The 13,769-nt window shown below is 41.2% G+C and overlaps 1 protein-coding gene across 1 annotated transcript in view; it reads left to right on the forward strand.

Annotated features, from left to right (window-relative positions):
• The first annotated feature begins 665 nt into the window (after positions 1-665).
• Positions 666-13,769, forward strand: part of MTUS2 (microtubule associated scaffold protein 2) — a 596,801-nt gene continuing 583,697 nt past the window's right edge. Inside the window, exon 1 of the mRNA XM_028505192.2 lies at positions 666-1,011. The gene's annotated coding sequence lies outside the window, so the exon portion shown is untranslated. The remainder of the gene's footprint in view (positions 1,012-13,769) is intronic.

Below are 13,769 nucleotides of genomic sequence, written 5' to 3' on the forward strand. Positions count from 1 at the left end.
CCCGCCTTTTCCACAAGCATTTCCAGATACCAATTCTGCGCTCCTTGAGAATCCGGAATCTTCCCGCCCTCCAAATTCTTCCCGCGGATGAACCCCAATTCCTTCTGCTCCTCCTAATTCATAGTTGCACCCTGTTCTGCCGTAAGAGGAAAACAGCAGCTACACTAGCTTCTGCCTTCTGACTTCCTCCTTCCTCCTTCCCTCCCTTGGGGTTCTGCGGACCGTGGGGAACTGCCCTGGCGTAGCGGGGCCTGCCCTGCGTGGCGCCCAGGGGCGCACCCTGAGCTGGAGCAGCCGGCGCGCGCGCACCGCGGCCCGGTGGACGGCAGAGGGCGCTGCGGATTCCGGCGGCAGGCCGGCGTGCCGTGGGGCCAGAGGACGCACCGGGGCCCAGGGATGTGCCTCTCCCGGCGGCCGCGAGGGGCGCGCGCCACTGCCACCTGCACCGGCGTCCCGCGGGGACCCGCTCGCCGCCCGGCGGCTGTCACCGCGGGCCGCACCTCAAGGGGCAGCTCAGGCTGCACAGCGCTCTCCGTGATTGGGCTTCGGCGCTTCCCCGCGTCTTCCTTTTGTCCGGAAAAGGCAGCGGGAAGGGCAGTGCGGCAGCGAGGGCGGACAGCGCCCAGGCGTCCCAGCCCACACCCCCGCGCGCGCATCCCCCGCTGCCTCGACGCTGGAGCAGGGTGGCGGCCTGGGCGGGGCCTGAGCCGCGAGTGCGGGCGCGGGGCGGGCGTGAGCGGGGCACGGCTGTGGCTAGGCAGCCCTAGGTGCGGGGGCGTCCCTTGCGCTTCCACCTGCGCCACCTCTACCCGCTTTTCTTGGCAACTTTATCGCCCCCCGTTGCGGACATCTCGTCTGGTCAGTGGAGTCCAGACCTGTGGTTAAATAGAAAACTCGAGCTGGACGAGGAGGCGGAGGAGGAGGGAGCGCGTCGGAGCCCGGTCCAGGGTGAGAATCTCATTGAGGCAGTGGTGGCTTCTTGGACATTTTTCGTGGCTGTTCTCCACCCAGGTGAGCGCATGCTTCCTCTGCACAGTCCGAGGGGGCCGGGCTGGGCTCTGGTCCAGCTTCCAGAACCTGAGGGAAGACAGGTACCGAGTTGGGGAGTGATTGCAACCGAGTCTGGCAGCGCGGCGTTTATTTGGCTTTGCCGTCACCGGGGTACTTGTTCTGGCCTGCCACATCTCCTGCCGGGCTGAGGTTTGCAGCTCATTTGGCACCTTGCGTGCTGCCAGGTTAATCATCCTACGTCTTGGAAAGGATGGTACCGAGTCACTGCCTGCCCCCAGCTTTGGATAAATTGTTCCGTATCTTCATCTTAATTTAGTCTGAATGTGTTATATCCTTTGAGCTTTATAACGGTAAAGCAGCGAAGCGGGTTGCTTCATCCATTTTTTTTTTCTCCATTCGGAGGCTGTGCACAGAAGGAATTTCAGGAACACAAGTGATGTTACTACCAGTCTATTTTAAATACAAACACGGAAAGAAGTGCTCTTGGCAGAATACCAACGGCGCCTTGTACTCTCTGTTATGCAAGGGCTTTAAAAATTATTCACTCATTGGTAAAGTTATAGACGTGATCATCAGACATTTCAGAGGTTGCAGATAAGAGAGAACCCTCATTTCTGCTCTAAACCAAAACTTTACTTGAGGATAAGCAGGGTCTTAGCTTAAGGTACCCTTTAAGACAACATAGGACCCTTGCTTTGAACTGATTAGGTGGCATTACATAACATTCAACAATAAAATAGGTTTTGTAAAGGCTACTAAGAAAGTTGGTGAAATTTCTTTGATTATAAAGTAATAAAAAGGATCCCACGGGGCTTTCAAATTATGGAATTATTTTATTTTTATATCTGGTGGAAACAGTAATTATGAGCTGCCAGTGCTAAAGATTTCCCCCGTGCAAAAACCCCTCCTCTCATAATTATGGTTATTATTTTTTTCCAGGTGAGAAGGAAGAGTAGAAAGCATCAGATTACTAATATTTAGGCACCTCTTTTTGTGTCCCATCCACTATTTTTGTTCTAATTGCTTTTGGGTGATGCTGTTCTGTTTGTAATGTTAAAAGCTCTGTTAGTGATTCTGATGTGCAGCCAGGCGTGAGACCCATTGGATAGCACTGTGTTTTAAAATTTGTCACTTTGTAGCCCCAGGTGTGGTTACGGTGGTTTTAGATAAGTAAAAATAAGTGGTTAGAAATATGGGGAGAGAAAACTGGTATTGGCAAGGAGATATGTTGAAGAATTATAGCATGTTCACTTTTGTATTTTGTCTAAGTATCTTTCTTGATTCCTTTAAACTTGCAAAGAATAGTTGCTGTTTATCAGGGACCTGTGATTTCATGTAGAATACGGAGGAGCGTCCTAAGTGGAACATTTCTTTGTGCAGAGGTGACAGGGAAGTTGAGTAGCATTGTCAAGAGATTCCTTTATGCTTACATGAAAAGATAAGCAAGTCTTATTAAGAGTAAAACACTTTGATTGCTTTTGAGGTGGAAAATAAACCTGGCTGTTGCCAGTGTTTTCCATATACCTTATGTAATTCTGTGTACCCCAGTCTGGGATACACAGAACTGTGTACCCCTGGTCTCATGGATGGTTTATGAAGGCTTATGTAAGAACTCACGACAAGGCTTTTTGTACTCCATTAAACTCTCTGCTTTGGCTATTACATAATTGACACAGTACTAGATTGTGGAAGCCCAGATAGGGGAGGGGGCACAACTGCAGCCCAGCCTACGCATTTATAATGAATTGCTGCGGTCAAATTAGAGGGAACAGCAGGGATGGAGGTCTGTGAAAGAGAGATAAGAATAGTATCTGGAGGACTGATGTAATATAAGACTGTTATGCTTAGTGGGTTTCTACAGATTTTAGTGCCGCTGTATAAACCCCTCTAGTCTTTTATATTCCCAGCAAAGGTGAATTGACTGGAAAGCTAATGAATCTTAAGCTTCAAAGCTCCTCACCCAGATGACTTCCAAGCCCCACAGAGGGCACTAGCCGTGTGTCCACGTGGTCACACCTAAGTTTGTATTTGTAATTTTGAATTCTTTTAAAATGAGGACACTCTCCTGACTCTGCCCACATCTCATTATATAAATATAAGCCTCCTAGACCCTTCAATCAGGACTGTCTACAAACTGCATTCAAATGTTAACTAATAAAACTGCTTTTTAAAAATTTTAATGTCTATAGTCTTCTGGGAAGACAAAAATAAATTGGCCCATATTGTGCCTGGCCTGCTGAGAAAATGCAGACTGCTGTCACCTAGTAGCTGCGTGGAGCTACTGGGATCAGGTTTTACCTAGAGAACCAACTCTGCAGACACAGGACTTTTTTGATCCGAGTGTGAGCTGGAGGCGGAGAGCTGAGCCAGGAATGGGGAAGGGAGGAAAAAACTGCTTTGTATCTCAGAGGAGGGCTGCGACGGGGAGAGGAGAAGAAAATTACCCAAAGATGCTTCATTTATAAAAAGTTAACAGAAACAGTTAGCATTGGCTTCATAGGAAGTCTTTTTGTAACCTCCTTAGTATCTGTCTCTGATACGAACTTTAAACAGTGAGCACATGCAGGTCTGGCAGATGTCCCGCAGGAAACAAGTGCAGGTTGGGAAGGTCGAGGGTGAGCAGTGGACTTGTTCCCATTAGCAGCTTTTATTGAGTAAACAAGAGCCAAATTAGGTTCACCGTGGGAATGTTTGAGGGAGCCGTTGAAGAATGGAGGATTTTCCTTTTTTCTCTGAAATGATTTCTACTTACATTTGAATTGGGATGTCTTCAGATCTTATCATTTTTGACCCCTTTCCCACCAACCCTTATACCCCATCCATCCATCCATCCATCCACAGGGACTCTCTCCCTGATCAAAGTTTAGTCAGGTTCCTCTGAGCCTTCTTCTTGGCTGGACCTCAACCTTAGCCTATAATAGCCCCGACACTAAGAGACTTGAAAAAACTCCTAGGGGCCTAGTAGTCTATGGCCTTGTCCCTAAAATGGCCAATCCCCCTTGAGTTCCTGTTTGGAAAATCTCAAATCTGCCAAAATTTATCCTTTGTTATTGCTAACTCCTGATGATAGGACCTTCCCCTTCTTTTATTAAGCATTTATTATAAAAACTTTGAATTGTAATCCTTTCTCTGCCCCTTTGAAATGTTGTCTCCTACAACCCAGGAATGTCTTTCTGAAGGACTTGACAGTCATTCCTTTAAAGTGCAATCGTTGGGAAGGAAAGGGCCTGTCTCCTAGTCTTTGTGGGAGCCTAGGAGCCTAACCTGGACAAGTGCCAGTTAGCAGACACAGATGGCCTAATCACACCGACACTGACTAGCTGGCCTACCTGTCTTTGTAATTTTCCGTTTCCTTGGCTCTGCTTGAGCATTGCTTGTCCCCTCCTTATTCCCTCATTCTTTTTTTAAGATGCCCATTTGCTTGTACATGGATTGATGTTGAGCTCAATTCTATACTTGAGTTTCTTTCCACTATTGCAGTAAATACTGAATACCATCTGTTTTACTGCCTTTAGTTAGTATCCAATTTTGTTTTTATTATTATTTTTTTAATCCTCATTCAAGAATATGAGAGGAAGGAGAGAGACAGAGAAAAAGAAAGAGAGACAAATACCCACATGAGAGAGAAACATCTACTGGTTACCTTCTGTGCATGCCCCAAACAGGGATGAAGCTCACAACCTAGGGATGTGCCTTGACCAGGAATTGAACCCGCTACATTCTGGTGCACAGGATGATGCTCCAACCAACCAACCAACCAACCAACCAAGATGCCCAGCTAGGACCAGCTTTATTTTTTAACATCCAACAAATACTTTTGAGTGTGTGTGCCAGGCACTGTTCTAGGCATTGGATATTTTAGAGTGGTGAACAAAATAGACAAAAACTGTGCCTGAGGAACTTATAGTATAATGGATAAACTGAAGTAGTTAATATACCAGGTAGGGCTAGTTCTAGGGAGAAGAGTAAATCAGAGGGGGCGGGGGAAGGAGTATAGGGTGGGGAACTGCTGTGTCAAATAGGGTGCTCAGAGAAGGCCTCCCTGAGAGGGAATGCTGAGCAGAGTCTTGGAGGGGACGATGATGGAGCCTATGGATGCCTGGGGAAGAGCTTTGCACTCACTGGGAGACAGCCTGTGCAGGGCATGTCAGACCAGGTGAGAACTTACTGGCATTTAGGAGGAGAACAGGGAGGCCTGGTGCTTCAGGCAATTGTGGGGGATTTGCATGCTAATGGCCAGTGCTCCCCACAACAGCCCACCGCTGTAATTCTGTTGCGTGTTTCCTGGGTTTGCCCTTGGATACTGCTTTCCAGCGACCTGCGGCTGTGTCAGTGAATGGTGGTGTTGCTCTTGGGGACTTAGGAGGCCTTATGTTGCTAGTTGGGACCAGGTACAACCTAGAGCCCCTTTAAGCACATAGAATTCCATCTAGACCATTACATAAACCAGGAGTAGGGAGGAGGTTGTGTGTCTTCAGTGATGATTCCCCTTGGCTTGGAGGAAAGGGGCCACCAGGGAAGTTCCATTTCAGTTGGATTCCCTGATGTCCCCTAGGGACAAATAGAGACTGATGAATAGAGGATGTTGACAGCAGAACTATACTACTCTTTCTAGGGGAAAGTCAAAATGTTGAGAACTTAGATCAACTACTTAGGTGAAACTGAGGCAGAGTGAACCCCATGGCCTGAAAGCATCTGGAGTTAGTTGGGGTTTGAGGAAGGGAAATTGCTCATTGGCTCTTGCAGGCCCAGATAGCTGCCCTGCACCTAACAACCAGACAACACATGTGTGGACCTGGCAGCAGGCTGTCATGGATCCTCAGGGGCGAGGTGAGAAGCCGGTGGGAGCAGCAGCTAGGACCTGTCTGTTGGTAGAAAGGCCTCGCCTTTTGGGCTATTTGGGGCCGGGAGTGTGGAATAGGATGGATAGCTGTTTACTTTTCAAGCCATTAGCTTATAACTGTGCTTATCGCTCATACAGTGGAAGAAGAAATCTCCTACATAGACAAAGATTCTTTGATTGTTTGCTGGCAGGCAGGAACATGATAGCAGCTGAATGAGTGCACACGTAGGTGGCATTAAGAAAGGGGCGTATTAGCAGACTGGCATTCTTGCCTCTTCTCTGTGCCTGTCGTGGCTTTGTGTGGTCTCTCACTTTGCAGGATTCTCTCACATGCCCTACCATGTGTAGGAAATGGGGGCTTAAGGCTATTCCTGAATATGTTATAGTGTTCAGGTTTTGTGAATGAGCCCTCTTCTAATTTGGTTATACACACACACATATGTATGTATGTATATACACATAACCTATATGTTATATGTAAAATGCATATTGGTTATATTATATTGTCTTAGTCTTTGGTTATTGTTATATACTCAATTACTTATCTATATTATACATATTGGTTATGTTGTATAGTCTTGGTTTGTTCAGGCTGCTATAACAAAATAGGACAAACTTGGTGGTTTGCAAGCAACAGAAATTTATCCCCACAGTTCTGGAGTCTGGTAAGTCCAGGATCACAGCACCAGCAGATTTAGTGTTTGGTGAGGGCCTGCTTTCTGGTTCATAGGTGACGTCTTCTTGCTATATCTTCACTGGTGGAAGAGGCAAGCGAGTTGTCTGGGGCCCCATATAAAAGTAGTCATTCCCTTCCTGAGGGGTCTGACCTCCCAAAGGCCCTACCTCCTAATACTATCACCTTGGGCATTAGGTTTTCAATATATGAATTCAGGTGGGGCACACACATTCATACTACAGCATATACATAATCCATAAGTGATATGTAGAAAGATATTGATTTTAAGATATGTTAATAATTGTGTAACCAGGTACTTTTCAAGCTCTTATCAATTCTCTCTCTTTTTTTTTTGTTATTTCCCTTCTGTTTTCTAGGCATACAATCATATCATCTGAACAAAATAATTATTTAGGTTTGTTTTCTTATTTCCATTTTATGTTTTATTACCATTGTGTAGACTACGTAGGAGAAGACATTGTTAACTCAGTCAGTTGAGGGACTTTTAAAAATATGCTTGATTATTGTCTTCCAAGCAGATGTACTTCCCTGGTCCCAGAGAAGGTAAACTGTATGACCCTTCACGACTTTTACTTATTAGTTTTGCCACCCTTTGTTCACCTACAGACCCGTTGAACCAGTAGGTTTGGTTCTCTTAGAAAAACAAGACAGTGTGTACACAGTCATTAAAGGTGAGATAGCATTGTATGTGATTAGGGCTAAGTTAGTATTAATGACAGGTGGATGTTGACTTTGGGAACTTTGACTCACCTGCAGAAATGAAAAGCCAACATAGCACTTTAGCTTGTACAACGACTATGGCAAGGGAAGTAATTTGTCTGGAAGTAGGCTAACATTGATATAATGATTTTCAAATGCTTTTCAAAGTGTAGCGGAAAAGAGTGTGGGATAGAGTGCCTTGGATTACAAGAAGAGGCAATAAAACAGTAGAAGCAAATAAGGAACACTTAATAGGAAAGTTAAATTTCCACACTTCATCAGACTGTTATTGCAAAGCACTAATCTAAAAACTATATGAACACTATCTCTCTCAAATGACAGTATAGGGGAAGTAATCTCAGAGCATCTAGAATTGATTGTTTTTCTACTAAGCTGTTTGAAATGACTCAAAATAACTTTCAAGACAGGCAGCTTTTCTCTGCACACAATTGTCTTCTCGGGTTGGAACTTTTGCCACACATTATGCCACACACTTTTGTCTCTAATTCTTTTATTTCTACCAGTTTATTTTCAAGGGAAGCCAATTTGATCATTGAAATCATGCAACAGAATAATTTTGGTTAAAACTGTTATTTCTAAGCATTTTCTATTAGTGTTGCATAATATCTTAGAAAGTTTGTATGGCATACATGCCAAACATTACATTTAATTTTTAAAAGCTCTAGCATATATTTCTTTTTTTTAAAGTCATGTTATGTTAGTTTATCTGGCAGCCAGTAATGAGTTTTATGTTGAGTAAGCTAATTTGCTTCAATTAGCAGTTTTAAGAGATTAGTTTAACATGACTACCTAGTCCTGTATTCCCAATTTTCATACTATTACTTTTCCTCAGCTGAGGACATTTTTCATTGCTTTTAGAAAGAGGAAGGGAGGGAGAGAAAGAAACATTGATGCGAGAGAGAAACATTAATTGGTTGCCTCCTGTATGTGCCCAGACCCAGGATCGTATGTGCTCGAACCTACAACCCAGGTTGTGCCTTGACTGGGAATCGAGCCTGGAACCCTTCAGTTATGGGATGATGCTGCAAACAACTGAGTCACACTGGCCAGGGCCACACTGATATTTTTCTGCTAGATTTTAAGATAATCATTTTGATAACAACCCAAAATACTGTAATGGAATATGGTAAGTGTGAGTTGGAAGTAAAACATCAGTTTGGAGAGTTAAAAAAAATCAAAGATGTGATCTGAAATCACCCTTCTCCAGGGGTAAGACTAGAGAGAGATTTGTCAGGCACTTTCCTCAGGAACAAAATTTAAGGGGATACCAAAAAATTGAACAATAAAAAATAAATACTATAATGAGGTTCAATAAAATAAAAATTAGTGCGAACATCTATGATAAAGAAACTATCAGATTTTTAAAAGACAGCATCATTATTGGATTTTCCCTCTTGTGTCAGACTCCCGTATGAAACGGTATGACACTTACTATGTCTTAATTTGAAATTTTGATATTTTTTCATCATAGATTTTTGAATAATTTTTATTTTTTTAAAAATACCACTTATCTTGGAACCACATCTGGAATGTTGGAGTGAGGACATTCTGTAAATCCTATCCACCAAAACAGCAGTAAGAACAAAAATTCACTGAATGAAACAAAAATTGTCCAACTATTTTAGTAATCTTGGAATTAACTACTTATTAACAATCCAAGGAATGCTTGGAATGAAGAAAAAAATTGAATCTTGGTGAGAACAGTGAATTTGTGGCCTTCAGACTTATTCCCATTGCCCCTTCCTAGCACCACAGGAGCTCTGAAAACTACAAACTACTGGAGGGGACAGACAGGTTCAGAGCTCTTTAAATACTCTATTCTCAGAAAGCCATTACTGTATGACCTATCTGGAAGCTCTCTGTAAAGCTCCATTCTCAAAGCTGGTTGTTATTTCCCCTTATGAATTCTAATCATTTAGAATTTGTTTGAGTAAATAGCCTTAAGGCATTTGTTAAAAAAAAATCAGTGGCAATTATTTAGCATCACAGTTGCCCAGAGGTACACATGAGTTGGAATTAACAAGAGGTTAACCAAAAAACTTGAATAACTGGGCTCTGGCTGATCTGGCTTAGTGGATTGAGTGCTGCCCTGTGAACCAAAGGGTTACTGGTTCGACTCCCAGCCAGGGCACATGCCTGGGTTGTGGGCTAGGTCCCCAGTTGGGGTCGTGTGGGAGGCAACCATGCATTGATGTTTCCTCTTCTTTTTTTTTTTAAAGATTTTATTTATTTATTTTTAGAGAGGGAAGGGAGGGAGAAAGAGAGAGAAAGAGAGAGAGAAACATCAATGTGCGGTTGCTGGGGGCCGTAGTCTGTAACCCAAGCATGTGCCCTGGCTGGGAATTGAACCTGCGACACTTTGGTTTGCAGCCTGCACTCAATCCATTGAGCCATGCCCGCCAGGGCTTGATGTTTCCCCTTCTTTAAAAAAACCTGAATAATTGGGAACGGACACATTCATAGGGAGCCTTGAAAAGCTTTGACATATTCCCTAGCACCTAGGAGGGCCACACCCAGGAAAGGCTTGAGAAAGCCCTACTCTATCACCTCTGGCTGACACTGGGACTTGACACAATCAGGGAGAAGAGGCTAAGGCAGTGTTGTAAACTGTCTACAGAGCATAGAAAGCCTGTGTCAATATACACAGAGAGCCCCTTAGCAAAGGCTATGGGTCAAATTGTTTCAAAGCATTTAAGGAAATTTCTGTCCCATCATTAGCTGATTATCAATGAAAATTGAGCAAAGACTTAAGAGGCTGTACTTGATAAAGAAAATGGACTTTACAGAATTAGTTTAGGAAATGAACAAACGGCATTAAGAATAGCAAAAAGAAAGAGCAACAACAATAAACCTTTGGTGGCCAGCGGTGGAATCTGATTTCTGGAGTTCTCATATTGTTTAACATCTGGTTTTCAACACACAATTAGAACACATATAAAAAAGTACAACCCATTTTAATAGAGGAAAAAACAATAAAACATGTTCTTGGGAAAGTCCAGATATTGGACTTATTAGACAAATATTTTAAGTTAGCAATTATGAGTATGTTCAGAATAAAAGAAAATTGTGTCTAAAGAATTAAAGGGAAATATAAGAATGGTGACTCACTGAATAGAGAATGTCAATAAGGAGATAGAAATTATTAAAAAAGAACAAAACAAATTCTGGAGTAGAAAAATTCAATAACTTAAATGAAAAAATAACTAGAGGGGCTCCACAGCAGATCTGAATTGGCAAAAGAAAGAATCAAAGACCTTTAAAATAGATTAATTGAAATGATACAATTTAGGAACAGAAAGCCAAAAGAATAAAGAAAAGTGAACAGAACCTCATAATACTCATCATGAGTTCCAAAATATGCATAATGGAATTCCCAAAAGGAGAAGAGAGGGAAAGAGACAGAAAGAGTACTTGAAGAAACAAGACAAAAACCATGTGAAATTTTTTAAAAAATGTTAATCTGCACATCAAAGAAGCTGCATGCATTCTAAGAAGGATAAACACAGAAAGGTACACCTGGCCACACAGCAGTCAGTTTGTTGAAAGCCAAAACAAAGTAGTAAGGGAGAAGTGAATCATTATGTGCAAGGGATCTCTAATGAGATTAACATCTGACTTCTCCTCAGGGATCATGAAGGTCGGAAGGTAGTAGGATGACGCGCTCACAGTGCTGGAGGGAGGACCATTCAATCAAGAGTTCTATATCCAGCAAGACTATACTTCAAAAGCAGAAGAAAAATGAAAATGTATTAACTAACAGAACGAGAATTTGTCAAACTAGAGAATTTGTCACTAGTAGACATACCCTGAAAAAAATATTAAAGGGAATCTTTAAGTTTGTCAAAAAATGACAACAATAACTGAAGTCCACAGAAGAAATAAAGAGTACCTGTAAAGGTAACTACATTGGTAAACATAAAACCATTATAAACAACTAAGAAAATAACTAAAAAATGTAATAAAAGAAACAACAAGGGAAATAAAATGGCATTCAAAATGATCTGCTTGCCCTAGCTGGGTGGCTTAGTTGGTTAAAGTGTCATCCCATGTACTTAAAAGGTTGCTGGTTTGATTCAGAGCTAGGGCACATAGGCTGTGAGTTTGATCCCAGGTCAGTGTGCATATGGAAGGCAACTAATCAATGTTTCTTTATCACATTGATGTTTCTCTCTCTCTCTTCCTCTCCCTTTCTCCCTCCCCATTCCTCTTTAAACATATCCTTGGGTGAGGATTAAACAGAATATCTATTTAAGGCCCTGGCTGGGTAGCTTATTTGGTTAGAGCATCACTATAATATGTCAGGTTGCAGTGTTGATCCTCAGTCAGGCCACATACAAGAATCAACCAATGAATGCATAAATAAGTGGAACAGCAAATCAATGTTTCTCCCTCCTTCTCTCTCTCTAAAATCAATAAATTAAAAAAAGTAACACAAAAGAAGGTGGTAATGGATGACTAAGGGAACAAAAAAACATGACATATAGAAAACATAGTCAAATGGCAGATGTAAATCCTACCAGTAATTAAACTAAATGTAAATTGACTAAACACTCCAATAAAAAGGCAGAGATTGGTAGAATGAATTAATAAACTGATCTGGTTATATGCTCTCTACAACCAACCCACTTTATATTCAAATACAAATAGTATAGAATAAGATATATCATACAAACAATAACTGAAAGAGAGTTGGAAATGGCAATGGTAATATTGGACAAAACAGATTTTATGTAAACAATTACTATAAGAAATAAAGGAAGTCATTATATATTGATAAAAGGGTCAATCCCCACAAAAACAAAACAGTTACAAATATGTATCTAACAACAAATCTTCAAAACATGAAGTAAAGTGACAAAATTTGAATGGAGAGATAAACAAGTTAACAATAATAGTTAATTGGAGAGTTCAATGTCCTGTTTTCAGTCATGGATTGAGACTAGGCAGAAGTTTGAGTAGGCCAGTAGGCAGAAGGTCAATAAGGAGATAAAGTACCTGAACAACACTATAAACCAACTATATACAACTAACAGACATTTACAGAACACTCCACCCAAACATAGCAGAATATATATTGTTCTCAAATGCACATAGAAAATTGCTCATAATAAAATATATCAGGCCACTGAGCATATATTAGGCCACAGGAAAAGTGTCAGTGAATTTAAAAGCATTCAACTCATATAAAGTATGTTTTCTGACCACAATGGACTGCTTTCGAAATTAATAGCAGTGGAAATTTCAGAAATTCACAAAATGTGGAAATTAAACAATATACTCTTAGTAACCAGTGGATCAAAGAAAAAATCACAAGGGAACTTAGAAAATACTTTGAAGTGAATGAAAACAAAAACATACTAAAACTTACGGAATGCCAGTAAATCAGTGCTTAAAGGGAAATTTATAGCTGTGAATGCCCATATTGACAAAAGAAGAAAGATCACAAATCAGTAACCTAACTTACTACCTTAAGAAAGCAGAAAAGAGCAAACTAAACCTAACAGAAGAAGAATAAAGGAAATAATAAAGGCTAGGGCAGAAGTAAATGAAATAGAGAATAGAAAAATAATAGACAAAAACCAATGACTCAAGAAATCAGTCCTTTGAAAAGATCAACAAAATTGACAACCCTTTAGTTGAGCAATAGAAAAACAGGGCTCAAATACTGATAATCAGGAATGAAAGAGGGAGTGTCACTACCCGCCTTAGAGAAATAAAAAGGATCATAAAGGAATATTATGAATAAGTTTATGTCAACAAATTAGATAACCTAGATGAGATGGACAAATTTCTAGGAAGACACAGACTGTGTGAATGACTGGTGATGAAATAGAAAATCTGAAGTGACCTATTACAAGGAAAGAGACTGAATTAGTAATCAAAAAGAGTTTCCTGTAAAGAGAAGTCCAGGCATAGGAGGATTCACTGGTATATTCTACCAAACATTTAGAGAAAAATTAATAGCAATTTAGCACAATCTCTTCCAGAAAATGGAGAAGGAGGGAACATTTCCCAGCTCATTCTTTGAGGCCAATATTACTTTTGTACCAAAACCAGACAAAGACATCCCAAAAAATACAGATCAATATTGCTTATGAATGTACATTAAAAAATCTTCAACAAAATACTAACAAACCCAAACTAGCAATATACATAAAAGTTTATATACCATGACAAAGTAGGATTTACCTGAGGAATGCAAAGCGGGCTTAATATGTGAAAATCAATGTAATATACCATATTAATAGACTAAAGTATAAAAACTACACATTCATCTCAGTAGACACAGAAGAAGCACTTGAGAGGTTCCAAAAGAACTGCATGATAAAACACTCACAAAACTAGAAATAGAAGGGGAACTTCCTTTACAAAAAACCCACAACTAACACCATACTTAATGGTGAAAGGCTAAATGCTTTCCCTCTAAGGCAAGGAACAAAACAAGAATGCCTGATCTTGTCACATTTATTCAACATTTTATTGGAGGTTTTAGCCAAG

The sequence above is a fragment of the Phyllostomus discolor genome, chromosome 2 (assembly GCF_004126475.2).
Source record: "Phyllostomus discolor isolate MPI-MPIP mPhyDis1 chromosome 2, mPhyDis1.pri.v3, whole genome shotgun sequence".
Lineage (NCBI taxonomy): Eukaryota > Metazoa > Chordata > Mammalia > Chiroptera > Phyllostomidae > Phyllostomus > Phyllostomus discolor.